Source organism: Bos indicus, chromosome 21 (assembly GCF_029378745.1).
Source record: "Bos indicus isolate NIAB-ARS_2022 breed Sahiwal x Tharparkar chromosome 21, NIAB-ARS_B.indTharparkar_mat_pri_1.0, whole genome shotgun sequence".
In the NCBI taxonomy this organism is placed as follows: Eukaryota; Metazoa; Chordata; class Mammalia; order Artiodactyla; family Bovidae; genus Bos; species Bos indicus.
The window spans coordinates 604,728-624,399 of NC_091780.1; the positions used below are offsets into that span (position 1 = coordinate 604,728).

At 44.7% G+C, this 19,672-nt stretch overlaps 1 pseudogene; it reads right to left on the bottom strand.

Annotated features, from left to right (window-relative positions):
* LOC109575113 (ankyrin repeat domain-containing protein 26-like) overlaps window positions 1-19,672 on the bottom strand; it is a 502,197-nt pseudogene that overhangs the window by 156,824 nt on the left and 325,701 nt on the right.

Sequence of the window (19,672 nt, forward strand, 5' to 3'; positions counted from 1 at the left end):
ATCTCCACCTGCCTACCTCCCATCTTCATTCTGAAGTCTAAGATCTGCCTCAGTATCAGCAGGGCCACAGCCATGACTTTCCCCCTCTACTCTGTTCCTGCAGGTGCACCCCCACCCCTCCCCCATAGTAGTCACTGCTTATTGTTTCTCAGGCCCAAACAACGATTCCATTCTTGGCTCGTTCCTTCCACCAGCTCCAGACATGAATTGAAGAAAATAAAGTTGATTCTGTCTTTGAGATATATCTAGTTCTACTCATACATGAGTACTTGCTTTATTACAGTACTAGTACCAGTGACTTCCCTGATAGCTCAGATGGTAAAGAATCTTCATGCCATGTAGGAGACCCAAGTTCGATTCCTGGCTTGGGAAGATCCACTAGAGAAGGGATAGGCTACCCACTCCAGTATTCTGGCCTAGAGAATTCCATGGAGTGTACAGTCCAGGTGGCTGAAAAGAGTCAGACACGACTAAGTGACTTTCATTCATTCACTCACTGACTCAGTACCAGTGAGCAGGCACGAAGACTTAAAGTAAATGCTGCTTAGTTAACTGCCCATCTAGATGGAATAAAATCGATCCAACAAAAGTCAGTTCCAAGTGAATAGTGAACCTAAGTGGAAAGGAAAGAAAACCCGGTAGATGACATAGGGGAATATCTTCATGACCTCAGGTAGCCAAAAGTCCAAGGGCAGGAATTTGTATCTGTTGCATTCATGCCGCATCTCCAGTATAGATGCCCAGTGTTTCCAGAGGGAATATAAAGGAAACTTCAACACCATCTGGAGGAAACTACACACATGCAAGCACTTGGGTCATTGTGAAGACACGCAGTATTCTTAATGATCAGATTGAATGTCATATACATGTCACTTCTCATTAGTCTAACATCTAATGCAATCCTAATTAACAGCCATTCAGACTGATTTTCAGGATAAACTGATTCTAAGTTTCACATGAAAAATGAGCAAGAATACCTAGGAAAGCCTGAGGGAAAAAAGCCAGGTCCAGTGATGAGGTGTGATAAGGCCTACCAGGAGATAAGACAGATTTTAAAGCCAGGATTATTATCATTTTTTTGTTGTTGTTGAAGAATCCAGACCACTACTGTTACAAGTTTCATTATTGGCTCGGATACCACTACATAAAACACTATTCCGAAGACTCTTGACTTGTTAGGTGCCTCCTGATTCAGAGATCGGGAGGGCCCTGGGAGGTGCAAACGGAGGTGGCAATCGCCTTAAATCAGAAAGTGGTGATTAAGTTTTTGGTTTGCGCAGAGGGGGAGGGGGATCGCCAGGGTGCCCGGCTGCAGTGCCCTATAAGCCCCCTCCTTTCTCAGGAAGTAGAGCACAGTCTCCCTCCTTTTCTTCATCAATGGCAGAAAAATATGATCTGCGCAGAAAGTGAAGACCCACCACCATCCACCACCATAGCCTCTCCCACAGGCCATCTAACAGCCTCATGACGGGGGTCCAGGACATTTCTAATCACATTCCACAGAGCAAAAGCATCTACAGGAACACTTTTTGGCCCACGTTTCTCTTTCCCTGTTCCGGAGATCTTTTAACTGTTTGGTGACTGAATCTTATGGATGGTCTGATTGGGGATGTTTCTCTTAAGCTCTTAGGAGCAATTTTAGCTAAAAAAGACAAATCTTCATTAGAATGGTATTGGGCTGCTGCCTCTTTTAAATCTTTTTCATCTTGAGATGAAGTATATTAATTATAAACAATTAACAAATTGTTTTTATTAATAATTTATAATTATGTATGCATTGTCATAAATAAACATATGTATTTATATAATTGTACATTTTAATTAATTAAAGTAATATATTGTAAATGTAAGTATTTACAATACATTTTTGTAATACTATTTATGTAATGTAAATAATTACAATGTAATTCATAGCTAATATTAAATATTAATCATATATAATGTATATGTATATACATAAGTATAATTAATATATATAATACATAATACAATAATGTAATAATAGCATTATTTAATAAATGTAATACATTTATATATTATATTACACAAACATCAATATTAAAAATATATTATTTAATTACAAAATAATATTAATACATTTTAATAAATTAATGTAAATTATTTATATATTTTATTACTAAGTCATGTTGGCAATTAATGTAGTGGATTAACCAGATTCATGAGCAGGATCTAAAGCGTCTCTAATCATATTTCATAGAGAAAAGGTGTCAGTGGGGACCTTTTCTGGGCCATGTAAATTGTAATAAGTTTTTAGGGGCTTCCCTACCTTTTCCCAGATATCTAGGTTAACAGTGCCCTCTTCTGTAAACCAAGGACAATGCTCTTGTACAAATGTAAAAAATATTGAACATTAGCTTTCTTAAACTTAATTCCTCTTTTGTTTAACAGTTGTAAGATTACTCCTATAAAGAGTTGTTGTTCTTTTGACTCATTGTTACCCGTGTCAGAAAATTATCATTTTTACCTCTTTGTCGAAAAGATTTTTACTTCCCACTGTTTTTTACTTTACCTATTTTATGCAGGGGGGTCTGTGCCATCCTGAGTGGGGTCCTAGCCATCCGAAAAACTGTACAATGGGGGAGACTTACCTTCAGGACCCTGTTTTGGGTGCCACTTAGCGGGGTCCAGCCCCAGTTGGATCCAGGGATTCCCTCAGGAGAACGGCATTGGCAAATAGAGAAAGTAAAGAAGATAGATAAAAGGGGAAAAAATAGGTTTAATCTTCCTTGGTTTACACAGAAAGCCAATAAAGTTCCTGACACAGAACTTGTTCTGTTCACGGAGTCCACAGGCGCCCTCTCAGGTGGTGTTAGGACGCAGGATGCCCTCTCCCCGGTGAAGACACAGGACGCCTTCCTGATTGGGTCTTAGAAGCCCAGGCAAAAAGTGAACAGATAGCCCCTGTGTTTTAAGTAGTCATCCTAAAAAAAGAACAGAGAGAAAAAAAAATAGTGAAAAGGAAAAAAAAAAAAATGACACAGAGAGACCAAGCTCTGATGAAGCTGGGTCTGTAGCTTTATTTTCAAAAGGAGCTTTTATACCCTAAGTTACACATTTCCAGAAGTGAAAGATACAGAGTTATATAGAGTCAGCTCAACATTACATCAGTTTCACCTTTATCAAAAGCAGGACATTTTTTGCATAGCTTTTTATAAACAAGGGTCTTATGTTGTGCACACCATTTTCTGGCCCTGTGGCCTGTTAACATTTTGTAACTTTTTCTTGATAAAGGTTGGTCACCCAGAAAACCTGTTTTCCCTTTATCTTTTTAGTCTGCAGTCCCCCTCAAGAAACAGAGATACATTCTTATGGAACAAAGGCACAGTGGGTTACAACAAAGAAAGAACTTGCTAACTCAAGGGTTTTATGTTGCTAATGCCAAGGCTACTGCTTGTTTTTCTTGCATACCAACTATTTTTGTTAATGTACTCCCAGGCGCACATTGGGTAAAGGACAAGGAAACTTGGCAGCAAACATTGGCTCAACAATGCAGTATTATTTTAATAAAGCTTTTTTATCGCTCGAAGGTTATGCTTGGGGTGTTGTGAACAATCATGTGCATTAGTTGTAAGAATGTGGATAAACCTGCCAAACAAGCTAAAATAGTAACAGAGGGGTTAAAGTAAAAATGTTCCTTTCAAGCCCAGGAGACTTAGAAACTAGAGCCCTAAGTTGATTTGTTTCAGAAAAAGGTGGTCAGGGATAGCCCCCTATAAATGTCAAAAAGTTGGTGAAAAGCATAATATAATAAACAGTAGACAGACAGATTTTAGTTTTGGGGTAGATGCTGGAGCAGATCCAGGGAATCGCTGGAGTCCTGTTCCTCCTTTGTCTGTCAGGTCCTCTCCACATGACGTTTGTCATGGTTGGGATCTCTCGTGATGGCTCCTGACATATATCAGAAGCTTGCTCTATCTCTTTTATACTTTAATAAAACTTTATTACATAAAAAGCTCTGAGCAATCAAGCCTCATCACTGGCCCTGGATCGAATTCCTTTCCTCCAGAGGCCAAGAATCCTGGCATCTGTCACAGCTCATCACAGCAACATTTCAATACTGAAGAGATCCTCCAAGAACTAAGAGTCTTTTAATAGTACAAAGCCATAGATTACAAAATGAAAATACATATGACCTCCCCTAATTTGTGCAGCTTCACAGGTGCCATTATGTGGGCCAGGAAGATCCCCTGGAGGAGGGCATGGCAATCCACTCCATTGTTCTTGCCTGGAGAATACCTGGACAGAGGAGACTGGCAGGCTACAGCACATAGGGTTGCACAGAGTGGGACACGAATGAAGTGACTTTACATTCACACACCTTAATTTGTCAAGAAATAGCTGGAGTAACAGCAAATTTAGCCTTGGTGTACAGAATGAAGCAGGGCAAAGACTAATAGAGTTTTGCCAGGAGAACACATTGGTCATAGCAAACACCCTCTTCCAACAACACAAGAGAAGACTCTACACATGGACATCACCAGATGGTCAACACCGCAATCAGACAGATTATACTCTTTGCAGCCAAAGATAGAGAAGCTCTATACAGTCAGCAAAAACAAGACTGGAAGCTGACTGTGGCTCAGATCATGAACTCTTTATTGCTAAACTCAGACTTCTATTGAAGAAAGTGGGGAAAACTACTAGACAATTCAGGTATGACCTAAATCAAATCCCTTACAATTATGTAGTGGAAGTGATAAAGAGATTCAAGGGAATAAATCTGATAGAGTGCCTGAAGAACTATGGGCGGAAGTTGGTGACATTGTACAGGAAGCAGTAATCAAGACCATCCCCCCAGAAAAAGAAATGCAAAAAAGGCAAAATGGTTTTCTGAGGAGGCCACACAAATAGCTGTGAAAAGAAGAGAAGCAAAAGGCAAAGGAGAAAAGGAAAGATATACCCATTTGAATGCAGAGTCCCAAAGAATAGCAAGGAGAGATAAGAAAGCCTTCCTCAGTGATCAATCCAAAGAAATAGAGGAAAGCAATAGAATGGGAAAGACTAGAGATCTCTCCAAGAAAATTATAGACACCAAGGGAACTTTTCCTGCAAAGATAGCACAATAAAGGACAGACATGGCATGGACCTAACAAAAGCAGAAGATATTAAGAAGAGGTGGCAAGAATACACAGAAGAACTGTACAAAAAAGATCTTCACAACCAAGATATTCACGATGGTGTGATCACTCACCTAGAGCCAGACATTCTGGAATGTGAAGTCAAGTGGGCCTTAGGAAGCATCACTACGAACAAAGCTAGTGGAGGTGATGGAATTCCAGTTGAGCTATTTCAAATCCTGAAAGACAATGCTGTGAAAGTGCTGAACTCAATATGCCAGCAAATTTGGGAAACTCAGCAGTGGCCACCAGACTGGAAAAGGTCCATTTTCATTCCAATCCCAAAGAAAGGCAATGCCAAAGAATGCTCAAACTACTGCACAATTGCATTCATCTCACAAGGTAGCAAAGTAATGCTCAAAATTCTCCAAGGCAGGTTTCAATAGTATGTGAACTATGAACTTCCAGATGTTCAAGCTGGATTTAGAAAAGGCAGAGGAATCAGAGATCAAATTTCCAACATACATTGGGTCATTGAAAAAGCAAGAGACTTACAGAAAAGCACATACTTCTGCTTAATTGACTACACCAGAGCCTTTGACTGTGTGTATCACACACACACAAAAAAAAACTGTAGAAAATTCATCGAGAGATGGGAATACCAGACCACCTGACCTGCCTCCTAAGAAATTTGTATGCAGGTCAAGAAGCAACAGTTAGAACTGGATATGGAACAACAGACTGGTTCAAAATCGGGAAAGGAGTAAGTCAAGACTGTATATTATCGTCTTCCTTATTTAACTTATATCCAGAGTACATCATGAGAAATGCTGGACTGGATGAAGAAAAAGCTAGAATCAAGATTATCAGGAGAAATGTCAATAACCTCAGATATGCAGATGACACCACCCTTATGGCAGAAAGCCACGAGGACCTTGATGAAGAGCCTCTTGATGAAGGTGAAAAAGAGTGAAAAAGATGGCTTGAAACTGAACATTAAAGAAAAAAACTAAGATCATTATTTTGCCATCAAAGGTCCACCTACTTAAAGAAACAGATTTTCCAGTAGTCATGTACAGATGTGAAGTTGATGCTTTTGTACAGATGTGAAGTTGATGCTTTTCAACTGAGGTGCTGGAAAAGACTCTTGAGAGTCCCCTGGACTGTATGGCAATCAAACCAATGAATCCTAAAGGAAATCAGTCTTGAATATTCATTGGAAGGACTGATGCTGTGGCTGAAGATTCAATACTTGGGCACCTGATGTGAAGAACACACTCCTTGGAAAAGATCCTGATGCTGGGAAAGAGCAAAGGCAGGAGGAGAAGGTGCGACAGAGGACGTGATGGTTGGATGGCATCACTGACTCGATGGACATGAGTTTGAGCAACTTCTGGGAAATAGTGAAGGACAGGGAAGCCTGGCATGCTGCAGTCCATGGCGTCACAAAGGGTCAGGCACGACTGAGCAACTGAACAACAGCAATTATTACAAAGAATTCAAGTGATGCTGCATGTAAAGAAAAATATGTGAAAGCCTATCTCCACTGGCTTTTTTTCCAAAATGAGTTTTCTCACCTTTTGCTTTATAAATTGAATTCATTTTACCCCCTTAATCCAGACTCAAGATTCTGTTTGTATACTGGGAAATTCCTCCACCAACATGTGTGTAAGCTGATCCCCTTTAAAGTCTGCTTGTTTCTGAGTGTAAATCTGCTTGCTCCCCAAGCCCCTGTGACGAGTAATGTCTGGCGACAGTAAGGTCCACCAGGTGCTCTGCCAAAGAGAAGCGTTGGGAGTGACCTTTGACAAGTGAAGTCCCTACCTCCCTCTGCACCTGCCCATCTGCTCTGGTGATGCTTAAGTGCCCACCAGAGGTGGCCATGGGAGGGGACTGCCTCGGGAACCAGGACACAGGCCGCTCACGTCATGGCTCCCTGGTGTTTTAAAAGAAAGACCGTACTTGCTCTTGAAGTTTCTGAGTTTTTGTTTTTCCTGTATTAGGCAATGCAGAGATTAAAAATGAATAGCACAATAAACACTTATCAGATACCGTGGATAAGCTTATATCCGAATCAGATGAGAAGCTTCAGCTTCATCTGAAGGAGAGAATGGCTGCTTTGGAGGATAAGGTGAGCCAGCCCCACGGCCTCTTTAGAAAGAGGTGCATCTGGCCTGGCCTGGCCTGGTCTGTGTGTGTGTGGGGAAATCTCCAGGATAGGAGTTGGAAAACTCTTCCCATAGAGGGCCCCGGAGTGAATGTCTTTACTGGTATGAATAATTGAGTAGCAGCATTTCATCCTAGTGAATAAGCGTGACAGCATCCACAGGCAGTGTGTAAAGGAACAGACATAGATGTGTGCCTGCAACCTTTACAGAAAGCATCAGAGAGCCGGATCCACTGATGGCCCCAGTGTTACCAGCCACCATGCTAGAACTTTCTTCTAGGTTCACCCTTACCTTTTCGTTTCTTTCTTAGAAGTTTATTTCTGGGACTTTGCTGGCAGTCCAGTGACTGAGAGTCTGCCTTGCAAGGTCAGGGACGCAGGTTCGATGGCTGACTGGGGAGCTAAGATCCCACAGACCACGTGGCAACCATGACAAAGGAATCCCGCATGATGCAGCTAAGCTAAAGCCTGACACAGTCAAATCAGTAAGTTTAGTTCAGGATCTTTTACATAATGTGATAGAAAAGACTGAATCAACTAAAAGCAAGTATTCTCATATTCCAACTCCAGCCTTCTCTCTTTTCATTTCCTTTGAAAAATGGCTGAGAACCTCCACCAGAGCAGCTCAGTGGGCAACACTCTGGTTCAGGTTCGGTGAAAACCTATCCCGGCTGCACCAGTGCCCTAAAGACAAGGCCCAGAACCTTCCCTGAGGTTGGCGTTTGGGCAACGCTTGTCTGAGAGAGACCAATGGTCACTACAAGTTCTGTGGCACGTTTTTCCCCCACAAAACCCAAGATGAAACACACACCTCACTAGAGACCACACAGTGTGGTCCCCTCACTTCACCCTGACCTGTGGGCTGTCCCTGAGGTGGGGATAGTTTTGTCTTAGGTTTGAATTTGGCATGTGAAACCTGCGCCAGTTTCCTGAGTGACCACTGAACTGCAAAAAGCTAAAAGCAAGTATAAAGCAGTTTCACTTCTCCTGGCCTCCTTGTATCTAAGTGATCAGTCAGGGAAGGAGGAGATTGTCTGTGTACAAGTTAGTGTTAAAAGTTGTCATCCATCCTCGTGCCAGCACTTCACTCTGGGCGCGAGGTCCGCCACTCATCCCGAGGTGCTTTATGTTTTCAGACAGAAGAGTAGCCATCCCGCAGTCCATGCAATGTCTGTAAGAACTGACACTAAAGCTGTTTGTATCTTTTTCAGAATGCTCTCCTATGGGAAGATGAAAATGCTAAAAAGCAATTAGAAGAAATGCAAAACAACAAGCTACTTAAATCTCTAAATCGTTTAGAAATTTGTTAAGAGCTGAATTGAGCTGGGTTTGTTGTTCCAGTCACTAAAGATGCTTAGCAGACATCGAGTTACATTTTCCTTAGGGCTAATCCACTGCTGTAACACGTATAGCATATCTGGTTTTGAACACTGAATGTGTTTGCATTATAGATGGATTTAGACTGTGTGGCCATTGTGTGTGGTTCAGAATTCTGAGTAATCCTTTCTGGGTTCACCCGAAAGCTGAGACAAAGCGTGAGCCTTTCACGTGGACTGTGCTGTCCATTAGAAAGATAATATGAGCCACATATGCAATCTAAACTTTCCTAAAAACCAACAGGCTATTTGACGTCCTTTTTTCACTGCAAGTCTTGAAATCCTGTGTGATTTCCACATCGAGGTTTGCACCAGCCTGTCTCACGTGCTCAGGGGCTGCACGAGGCGAGTGACTGCCATGGCCGACAGCACACAGCTGCCAGGTTGAGTCAAGTGACTCAGAAACTTGGCCCGTTTGACTTGTTTTACCCCGTGAAGAAGTGAAGTGGGGTGTAGAGGAATGAATGTGAGGGATGCCCAGGAATGCAAGTGAGCTCCATGGATACAGTTTAAAGCAATGAGAGGATCGAGGGCAATAGAGTGAGTCCTACCCCCCTACCCGAACCCCCGCCCCAAGTCCAGCTTCTCTCTACAGACTTCATCATTGTTAATGGCTTGCCATGTTTCCTCCAGAAGCTTTTATACACCTGAGATGGAACTTCTTATTCACTATGGTTTATAGGGTTTAATATTGTTCCGAGTGCTTCTATTTGCTATGGGACACTTAGGGAATATTTTCTCAGAATTAAAATATTCAGAGTTGATAACTACTCCTGTAACCTGTTCTGAACATTTTGGTGCAAGTCATTTTACATCCTGAAAGCAAGCAGTGCAGGCTGTGTCATTTGCTGTTTCATAGCACCAGCTGATTCTAAACCTGGAAACCCTGAGAGCCGAACTGGACCGGACAAGGCTACGAGGGGCTCCCTTCCACCACGGGCAGGCCACTCCCCCGAGCAGCTCCCCTCAGCGCTGTCGTGTGTGACAAGGGCCTGTCTGGTGTGTGGACAGTATGACTGGGTGTCTGTAGCTTGGCCAGTGAGAGAGAAGAGATAAACATTGTTCCTTAGGGTCAAACTTGGTACCACGGAGTGGTAGTCTCAGGATTGACAACACTCAAAAACACAGGTGGAGATTTGGAACTGGGGGGGGGGGGGGAGCGACCAGTTGATATTTGGGTGTATTCATTTGAGGGGCCTGACAGACTGTGACACTGCTATTTCTTAAGAGTCACAGAAGGTTAATAACCTGTAGTCTTTTTTACATGAATGGAGACTGAGACATGACTTTTCGTTGACTATGGTGGGAGGAATCACCTGGCTTGTGAACGAGGCAAGCAGATCAAAGTGTAACACAACTGGGCGCAGATTTCTCAAGCCTAGTTCTTCTAAAGCAGAGTTACACCACGTGTATGAAACGCTCAAACCAGGACCAGAACTTGCTGCTGGTACAACTCCTGTGGCCCAGTTTAAAATCCATTTCAGGTCCCTCCCTGGTCATTAGGTAACCAATGTGGGCAAAGTCCTAACATTAAAAGTGAAAGGTCTGAAAAACGCTTTTTCCAGAATTCTGTACGTATTAAACTCTTCCACCTAATCTCCTGTTGCCAAAGAGTAGTGTGAATAGCTGATATAAACCTGTGCAAATATTTCTGTTTTGAGTTCTCACACAGAATTACTCATACCAAGCTACTAAACAAGGACACCTGCTGTACCACATGTTGGAGGGGTTCTCTCTGAGACGGTCTCATGGGGGAGGGGTGGGCAGGGTGGGCGCTGTCTGTCTGTGAACAGAGGAGAGGTGAGGCTCACAGGAGGAGGCCTGAACCCCCAGCACCCTTCTGTTTTCACAGTGACCGTTAAGGTAGTTTCTCATAAATCATGACACCCGCAGACACGACCGCCAGAAACATCATGATTCCACATGGTTACACAACTTGGGCCTGAGGATCTGAGGGTGAGCAAATGCCACTCAACTTGTCTGACTGCCAGTATCACTGTCACACATCCCTTCAAGGAGCGGAACCTCAGAAAACTAGAGAAGATGGCCAGGCAAGCTGCCTCAGCAGAGTCCACACAGCATGCTCCCATCTCTCTGGGAGAACGGGCTCCACAGATGTCACCAGACTCGCCTGAGTAAATCAGAAGGAAATTTCAGCATCATCAGGAACACATTTGACAAAGGGAGTTGCGGGGTCGGGGGGGGGGTGGCGAGGGGGAGAATGATCTGGGAGACTCGGGTTGACATATATACAGCACTGATACTACACATAAAGTCAACGAGTAAGGACCTAGTGCACAGCACAGGGAAGTCTACTCAGTGCTCTGTGGTGAAATAAATGGGCAGGAAATCTAAAAGAGAGGGAGATACATAGATAGATAGATAGATAGATAGATAGATAGATAGATGTCTGATTCACTTTGCTGTATAGCAGAAATTGACACAGCAGTGTAAAGCAACTATACACCAATAAGTGAATGAATGGATGAATGAATTTTTTAAAAAGGAACACACTGGGCACCCTAGAACTTGTAGAAATGAGGAGTCCACACCCAGGGTGCAGCACAGCGCCAGGGCTGCCCTAATGTTGGTTCACTGCCAACGGACCGCCTGGACCAGGCCTCTTCTACCCCAGAGATCTCAACGCAAAGGCGGGGAGGCAGCCAGTCGCGGTCTCGCTGGAGCTCTGCTCTTGCTCACACAGCCATGCCAAGGCTGTGATCACCGGGAGAACAAGAGACCCACAGTCCACCTCAGGACAACAGACACAGCTACCGTCACTCACTTCACGGACATCCCACTGCAGTTTCCTGTTAACGTCCTCGGACTTGAGGAGGTCCTTCCTGGCAGTGTCCAGGTCCTCCTTCAGCTCTGTCACGTGGGCAGAGAGGGCTGCCAGGTGCTTCTCCATCTGGCTCTGCTCCTGCTTGTCTATGACTTCCTGGAGGTCAATCACCTTAGCCAGGTCTTCCTCGTGGCTTAGAGGGTCTCTAAGGGGGAAAGGAAGCCTTAGACACCCTTGTTTTGAGAGGGAGGGAACACAGCACTTCTGGGCAATTGGTGAGGTCAAAACTGCCTTCTGCACTCTAGGAGCTCACAAGACCCTCACCACCACTCAGACCTACATGGTATGCTGGTGAGAGGTCCTGACAGCCCCACACAGACTGGATGGTAAGACAAGAACCAGACAGAGAGCGAGACCAAGGACTTGCCTTTCCATTGGCGCTTGGCATGTTTTCTTGCTCATGATTTACACCAAGCACCCCGTGTGTTAGTATCTTTTCCTGGTTATTCTCCTCTTTAAGAATCATCTGCTAAAACCAAAAAATTGAATCAGAGTAAAGAAATAAGTAAAGACAGCAAAACACCTGGAAAAATTCAAATCTAAACTGAAAACGCAACATAAAAAGAAAATACATGGTGATGCTATCCATCCCGAATACCACCAGGTGATTAGAGTCAGAATTTGTCTTCTGCTGGAAAAAGGGGTACTTAAGAGATCCTGAAGCTCTGAGCCACAAGTCTGGTTTACTAGTCATTAAAATAAGCCAGGAGGGTGGGTCCTCAATCAGAATGACAAATAACATCTGATGCCCACCACTACAGCTTTCATTCTTTTTTAAAATGAAAGGATTCAAATGACAAACCCTTCACGGAAATTACACAATGACTGATCAAACTTACCTCTTTATGTGTGGCACCTAATTCTTCTAACAAACTACACCTTTCGAGTGCTACTCGTAATCGTGCTCTCAACTCAAGTAAGAGGGGCCGAGTCACTGTGTGTTGATGTGTGTATATACGTTAGTACACTTCTTAGCGTGTACTCACCCTAATACATGGATACTGTCACAGAACACCTATAATGTCTCTCATTGATCTTAACGTTAAGAAAATCTGGTTGTTAATAGCTTTAAATTCTATGTTTGAGAGAACAAAATGTTATCCTAAATTAATTCTATTACCCAGTTTTTAACTGCAAGTTGATATACAGAATATAATAAATCTTGAGACCTTCATGCCAACAAATGCTTTTTAACTGGGGGTTTCCCAGGTGGCTCAGTAGTAAAGACTCTGCCTGCCAATGCAAGAGGGCAGGTTTGATCCCTGGGTCGGGAAGATTGCCTGGAGTAGAAGATGGACAGCCACTCCAGTATTCATGCCTGGGAAGCCCCATGAAAAGAGGAGCGTGGTGGGCTACAGTCCACAGGGTTGCAAAGATTCGGACATGACTGAGCATGTACGCAGGCAACGCTTTTTAACCATATAAAACTCTGACTTCTTACAGAAAAAAAATGTATATACAAGAATTCAAGAAGCTCAAAAGTCATGTGCGATCCCATGATCTGCAGCCTACCAGGCTTCCCCTCCCTGGGATTCTCCAGGCAAGAACAATGGAGTGGGTTGCCATTTCCTTCTCCAATGCATGAAAGGAAAAAGTGAAAGTGAAGTCACTCAGTAACGTCCGACTCTTCGCGACCCCATGGTCTGCAGCTTACCAGGCTCCTCCATCCATGGGATTTTCCAGGCAAGAATACTGGAGTGGGGTGTCATTGCCTTCTCCAACACTACATTAGCTCTCATCATAAATTTGAAGCAAGGTATGAGAACCCCGAACTGATCCACCCTTGTCTGCTCAGTGGGAATATGTGAAAAATGACTTGAAAATCAGATAAAGTTTAAAGACAGCAACATGGAGGCTAGCGGAGACCCCCGTGGGGCAAATGTCAACACGTGAGAATCCCCCTACTGACCATGGTGTTGCTTCTTTCGGCTTTTAGCTGAGCGATTTCAGCTTCTCTTTTAAGAAGCTGCTCCTTGTACCTTTTGAGGTCTTCACTAGGAGTTGGAAACTCCTAGAAAACAGTTAAAGGAGAAACTAAATGCAAACATAAATTAAAAAGAGAGCGAGACTGTGAAGACTGACCCTGTCAAGTCTCTCCAGGCTCCACACAAAGGATCTTCTTGCCCTCCAGAGAAGAGGGGGTCCACTGACCCCAAGCCCACACAGACCACCACAACTCAGACCGGCCTTCGGCCTCCACCTCGACCTGGCAGGCATGCGGCAGGAGAGAACCCGGAATCCAAGCCTGCCTTCTCAAGACCCAGGGACGTCTGAGAAGCTTTCCAAAACATAAGCCTAAAAACAAAGTGGATAAAGAGATTCTTAAAAGATACACAGACCAATGACCTAGAGCCACTGGGGAGAGTGAAGAATAAAGGGAAGGTCTACAAGGCCACCAAGCTTTGGAGTGTTCCTCTGGGAGAAAGGCAGATGGCACCCCAAGGCCATCTGTTAGTCTGACTCCACAGAAGCCACCCAGTCATTCAATCAACTGGTTAAAATGTTAAATTTATGTTATATGTAGTTTACCACAATTTGCGTGCATGCAGGGCCATCCACGTGGTGAACTTGCTCAAACTGAACCACACGGAGTCTTTTGTTCTTCTCTTTTTCTTTGCAGAAATTAAAAAATCCTGGGCTACGTATCCCTTACTACATACTGAGTGATCAGCACCCAGAACAGTGCCCAGCACTTGTAAGAGGCATGTAGTAGACATGTGTAGCTATGAGGGTGTATGTCATACACATAAGCAGTAGGTACCTGTCATTAAAATACTGCAAGCACTGGTCTGTGTTTTGTAAGATGGGAGACATTAACGGGCTTAGCCTTTCTACTTCAAGGACTGACTCTCTAGCTTGATCCTCATGCCCCAGAGACTCCTCCAGCCAGTATATCCTTTCTTTGGAAGAAGGGAGACGTTAAGGGGCTTAGCCTTTCTGCTTCAAGGACTGACTGGATAGCTCAGTCCACGTGCCCCAGTGACTCCTCCAGCCAGTGTTTCCCTTCTTGAGGGGCCTCTGCCCATCCTCCATGCACCACCTGCACAACCTCTTACAAGGTAAACTGCTGGGGTCGATCCTGCCCACTAAGGCCAAAACACCCTGGCTGGCAGGGCCCACAGCCATGCTAACAAAATGAAACACAACCCCAATGCTTCGCCGGGTGAGGGCCAATCTGACGGGCCCAGCCCCTGGCTGCTCTCACCTCAGGCCACTCTGCTTCCAGGACGTGGGCCGAGGCCACGTTCTTCCTTGTCTTGGCCTTTGCCTTGGGGTTGCAGCACTGGAATAACGCCCACAGGCGGGCCATTCTGCGACCCATCCTCACAGATGGGGGCAGCCCCCCACTCGGGGGCGACCGTTGTTTCACGGTAGGATACCTCGGCTCCTGACCTATCACCACCGATCTCACACGACAACCACCACTATTCACACTATGACCACCGCTCTCACACACACTGCTATCACACACAGCTGTCACACACACCGCTCTCACACTATGACCACTGCTCTCACACTATGATCACCAGCACCGCTGTCTCAAGGAGAAATGGCACGAAGGCTCTGCCTCCACCACGTCTCCCAGGAACCCGAAACCGGAACGCTGTCAGTCACAAGGGGCTCCGTAGTAACAGGGGGGCTGGGCTCAGGCCCACCGTCAAGGGTGCAGAGAGGGGGGAGGGGCTGCCAAAAAGATGACAAGTAAGCGTGGGGTGTGGGAGAAGAAAGGCTGTGCCCACAGCTCAGGCCCCCTGTCAAACATGAGCCTGCAAGGTACTGGGTCACAGTCGAACCGACCAGTATAAACTCCTTCAGAAACCACCACCCCTGGGAATGAGTGAGAGAGACATTTCCTAGGCAGGTTGGTAGGGAGTCTAGGGGTCCCCAAGGAGAGAAGGGTCTGGAATTCTCAAGGAGGAAGAAAGGACAAACTTTTTTTCTTTCTCCACATTCCTTAGGATTATATAACAATAATGTATCCTGCCTAAGGACAGTCTTTGGATTCAACCTTCTGTTATCTTAAAATGTTAATTATGGGAGTAGACCTGGTCTTTACAAGGATGTATCTTGCCTGAGGACAGTGTTATCTTAAAATGTAAATTATGGGAGTAGGTCTGATGAGGTTTTTACAACCTCCAGACATTCTTTGGATTATATAACCTCATTGTTAACACTAGCAAGTGGGTACTCTTTCTGCCCCCTTCTGATGCCTATGTCAGAAGCTTTCTCTATCTCCTTTATACTTTAATAAAACTTTATTACACAAAAGCTCTGAGCAATCAAGCCTCGTCTCTGGCCCCGGATTGAATTCTTCTCCTCCGGGGGCCAAGAATCCCAGTGTATTCGTGTGATTCAACAACAACCTTTCATGAGCACATCTTCTAAGTGGGCTTCTGCCCCCTTTAAGCCACAAACAAGCCTCCAGTGAGGCTACTGAAAGGGCACCGATGAACTCAAGGGCGTCCCCAGAACCCACCTGGCTGAGGAGGACTCACCACGCTAGCTGCCCCTCACTCTCACCCTGAGCTCAGTCCTCCCTGACTGACTCCCTCACTCGAGCTCAGCAAGGGCTTGACCAACCCCACTCCAGGCACTTAAAATGAACCCACAGTGGGTACAGGGGTTCTTTCAACCTGCTGCGAACTTGCCCTCTTAACTTCAACCCTGGGATGCCAGAAAACTCTGCCCCATGGGGGCTGCAAGGTGGAGGTTCAGGGGTGTCCCTACCTCGAGCCATGACAGCCAGCGCCTCCCAGAAACCGCCTGAGTCTCTCACCCCTCTCCTGGCCCCACTCCCACCCTCGCGGCTCTCCACACTGCTCCTGTTTCAGCCCGGACCTCTGCTGTCACTTGAGGACCTTGTTCCCCAGGGTGCTTGGGGTCCTATATCCACCCATCTCAGCAATTACAGACTCTGGGAGAGACAGAGTACAGTTTGGGGTCCCACCCACAGTTCACCCTGAACACGTTCTCTTTTTGGGGCTTTATCTACTGGAGTTCTCTGAGATGTGTTTTTAAAACCTCAACTGTTGCTTTCAAAAAGACTATAAGGTCTCTGTGCTCAACTTTACAAATAAAATCTTCATTTTCCACCTTAAAGTGAAACTGGAGGGAAGACTAAAAGCAGTCATTTTTTCTCTTTTTTTCTTTTTTTAAAGCAGTCATTTTTTCAAACTGAAAAAGAAAACCCACATGTGACCATGTCACAGAGTACAGGTCACATAACCCCTCCATCCTCAGCCTTCTCCTCCACCACCAGCAGCCCGTCATTGCAAGGCCTGCCCTAGGCTGGCAGGGGCAAGGGAAGAGGGGAGACCAGCTTCTCTGTCTCCAGGCTGTGTGGGCTGCTTGCTCCACCTCCTTCCCAAGTTCACGGGGCACTGAAACAGCCCGGGCAAGCTGGGGATTGTGATCAGAAACACAACCATGGGTACCAAGCAAGGACCCCTGGTTCTTGTTTTCTCCAGTATCAAATAAACTTGATCTATACAATTACTGTTACTGTTACATGTGGCTTCAGATGACAGAAGACCCCCAGGGTGTCTCCACTTCCAGTGACAGATGCAAGCAGCTTGTAGGTCAGCCTACCAAGAGCTAGAAAAGCTAAATACGGTTTAAAAGAGGTCCTTAGGCAGCCACAATCTAAGATTTTAAACAAAAGGGAAGCCCAGTGAGGGAGCTAGAGACTGAGAGGGCCGCTCCTTCCCTCGGGCATCTGAGCAAAGCAGACTCCGTGAAGAAAAGGCAGGGAAAAAGTCAAGTAGAGGGGGATGGCTAACACAGCTCTGGAGGGTTCCTTGGGCTGTGGAGACAAAAAATCGAGCGCAGGCCTGACGAGTCAGTCCAGATGTCAGAAAACGTACCCAACACTCTGCATAAGTGGCTGAATGCTGAGTATCAGTCACCTCGTGGTGCTCAGCAGACAGACGGTGGGCTTTGGAACCTGCCGAGAAGGGGGGGCCTGGGAGGCACCCCAGGCTTCCAGACGCTGGAGATGCTGGAAAGCTCCTCCCTGGGGTCGGGGGGGAAGGTGGGTGAAGGCTGCTGAGAACTGAACTTACAAGGACCCCCCAGCCTAAAGTCCCTCAGGCCCTGAGTGAACAGACAGCTCTGTCCCCACTGTAGGTCTGTGTCAGAGGAAACTCTGGAGAAGGCAGCATCACTCAGAACCTCTAGGGTTTTCCAAACATAATGTCCAACATGCAATCAAAAAAGCAAAAGAGGGTGTAACAAAAAAAAGGACCAAGAGAAAAAAAAACTGAACCAGATCCAGTGGTATCAGATGTATATAAGCATATCAGAGGTATGCTACAGGTATCAGATGCCAGCGCCACCTGTTCAAAACTATACTTGACAAAAGGAAAAATTTCTGAGAATCAAAACCGACTCTCAAACTTTACAATAACAGTGACTGAATTTAAGACCTCAGTCTCTGGGCTTAACATCAGATTGGACATGGCTGAAGAGAGGATCAGTGAACTGAAGGATGGATTGGTTAAAATATATATATAAGAGGAAGAAAGTATAGACTATATTGAAGGAGCCTGTTGGGAAACTACGTTGTTAAAAACTATAAATGGGGACCCTCATGGTGGAGAAAAGACAGAACGGGGAATAAGAAATGCCTCCAGGGGTTGAAACGAAAGAGCCTCTTAATGAAAGTGAAAGGGGAGAGTGAAAAAGCTGGCATAAAACTCAACATTCAAAAAATGAAGATCATGGCATCCGGCCCCATCACTTCGTGGCAAATAAATGGGGCAACAATGGAAACAGTGACAAACTTTATTTTCTTGGGCTCCAAAATTACTGCAGATGGTGAAATTAAAAGGTGCTTGCTCCTTGGAAGGAAACCTATGACAAACCTAGACAGCATAATAAAAAGCAGAGACATTACTCTGCCAACAAAGGTTCATTGAGTCAAAGCAATGGTTTTTCCAGTAGTCATGTATGGATATGAGAGTTGGCCCATGAAGAAGGGAGAACACCAAAGAATCAATGCTTCTAAACTGGGGACTTGGAGAAGACTCTTGAGAGCTCCATAGAGTATTAGGAGATCCAATCAGTCAATCCTGATGCAAATCATCCCTGAATATTCATTGGAAAGACTGATGCTGAAGCTCCAATACTTTGGCCACCTGATGCAAAGAAGTGACTCATTGGAAAAGAACCTGATGATGGGGAAGACTGAAGGCAGGAGGAGAAGGGGATAACAGAGGATGAGGTGGTTGGACGGCATCACCAACTCGATGGACATGAGCTTGAGCAAGTTCCAGGAGTTGGTGATGGACAGGGAAGCCTGGCGTGCTGCAGTCCATGGGGTTGCAACGGGTCAGACACGGAGCGACTGAACAGACTGACAGGGACAGTGGCAAGAGTTGGTTCAAGAATCAGACCATTGACTCAAAAATGAAAACCACACATTGGTTTCAACAGCTCTGCGTGTGCCTAAGGTAAGAAGAAAGTGTTCAAGCGCTCAGAGGAAGAAAGGTGTGGCTTTTAAAGGCACAACAACACTGAGAGCTGACTTTCCAAGAACAAGGAAGTCAGGAGATAATGGATTGGCATCTGTAAAATGCTGAAAAAAAAAAACCTGTCAACCGGGAATTCTATACCCAACAAAAACACTCTTCAAAAGTGAAAGTGAAATAGAGACTTTTAGGGCAAATGGAAATGAGACAACTCATTACCCACAGACATGAACTAAAAAAAATATTAACGTAGTGCTTTGGGAAAAAGAAAAGTAGTCTCTGATGGAAATATAAAAAACAAGTAAAGACCAACAATGAGGTAACTGTGAGGGTAAATATTAACTCTTCAAAACAATGATGTTAACGCCAAAAATATATCTAACAGTTTAAAGTGTAACAGTGACAAGGAGGAAATAGTCATGTCAGGGAGGCAGTAAAAGTACTAAGTTAGACTTGAATGCAAAACACACGCTGTATCTGCAAATGTGCACCCAACAACCTGACAGAGGAGCACAGAACCAGAGAAACACTTCATACTTCTAAAAGAAGGCAAGAGCAAAGAACACAGACTAGGTGGGACAAATAGAAAACACACAGCAACATGGTGTCTACACATTGAATATCAACATTATAAACAGAGCCAATATTCTCATTAAAAGATAAAGTGTCAAACTGATTCCAATGAAAACTATACACTCTTCACAGAGCTACATGTTAAGATGGAATATCTTTTAGAC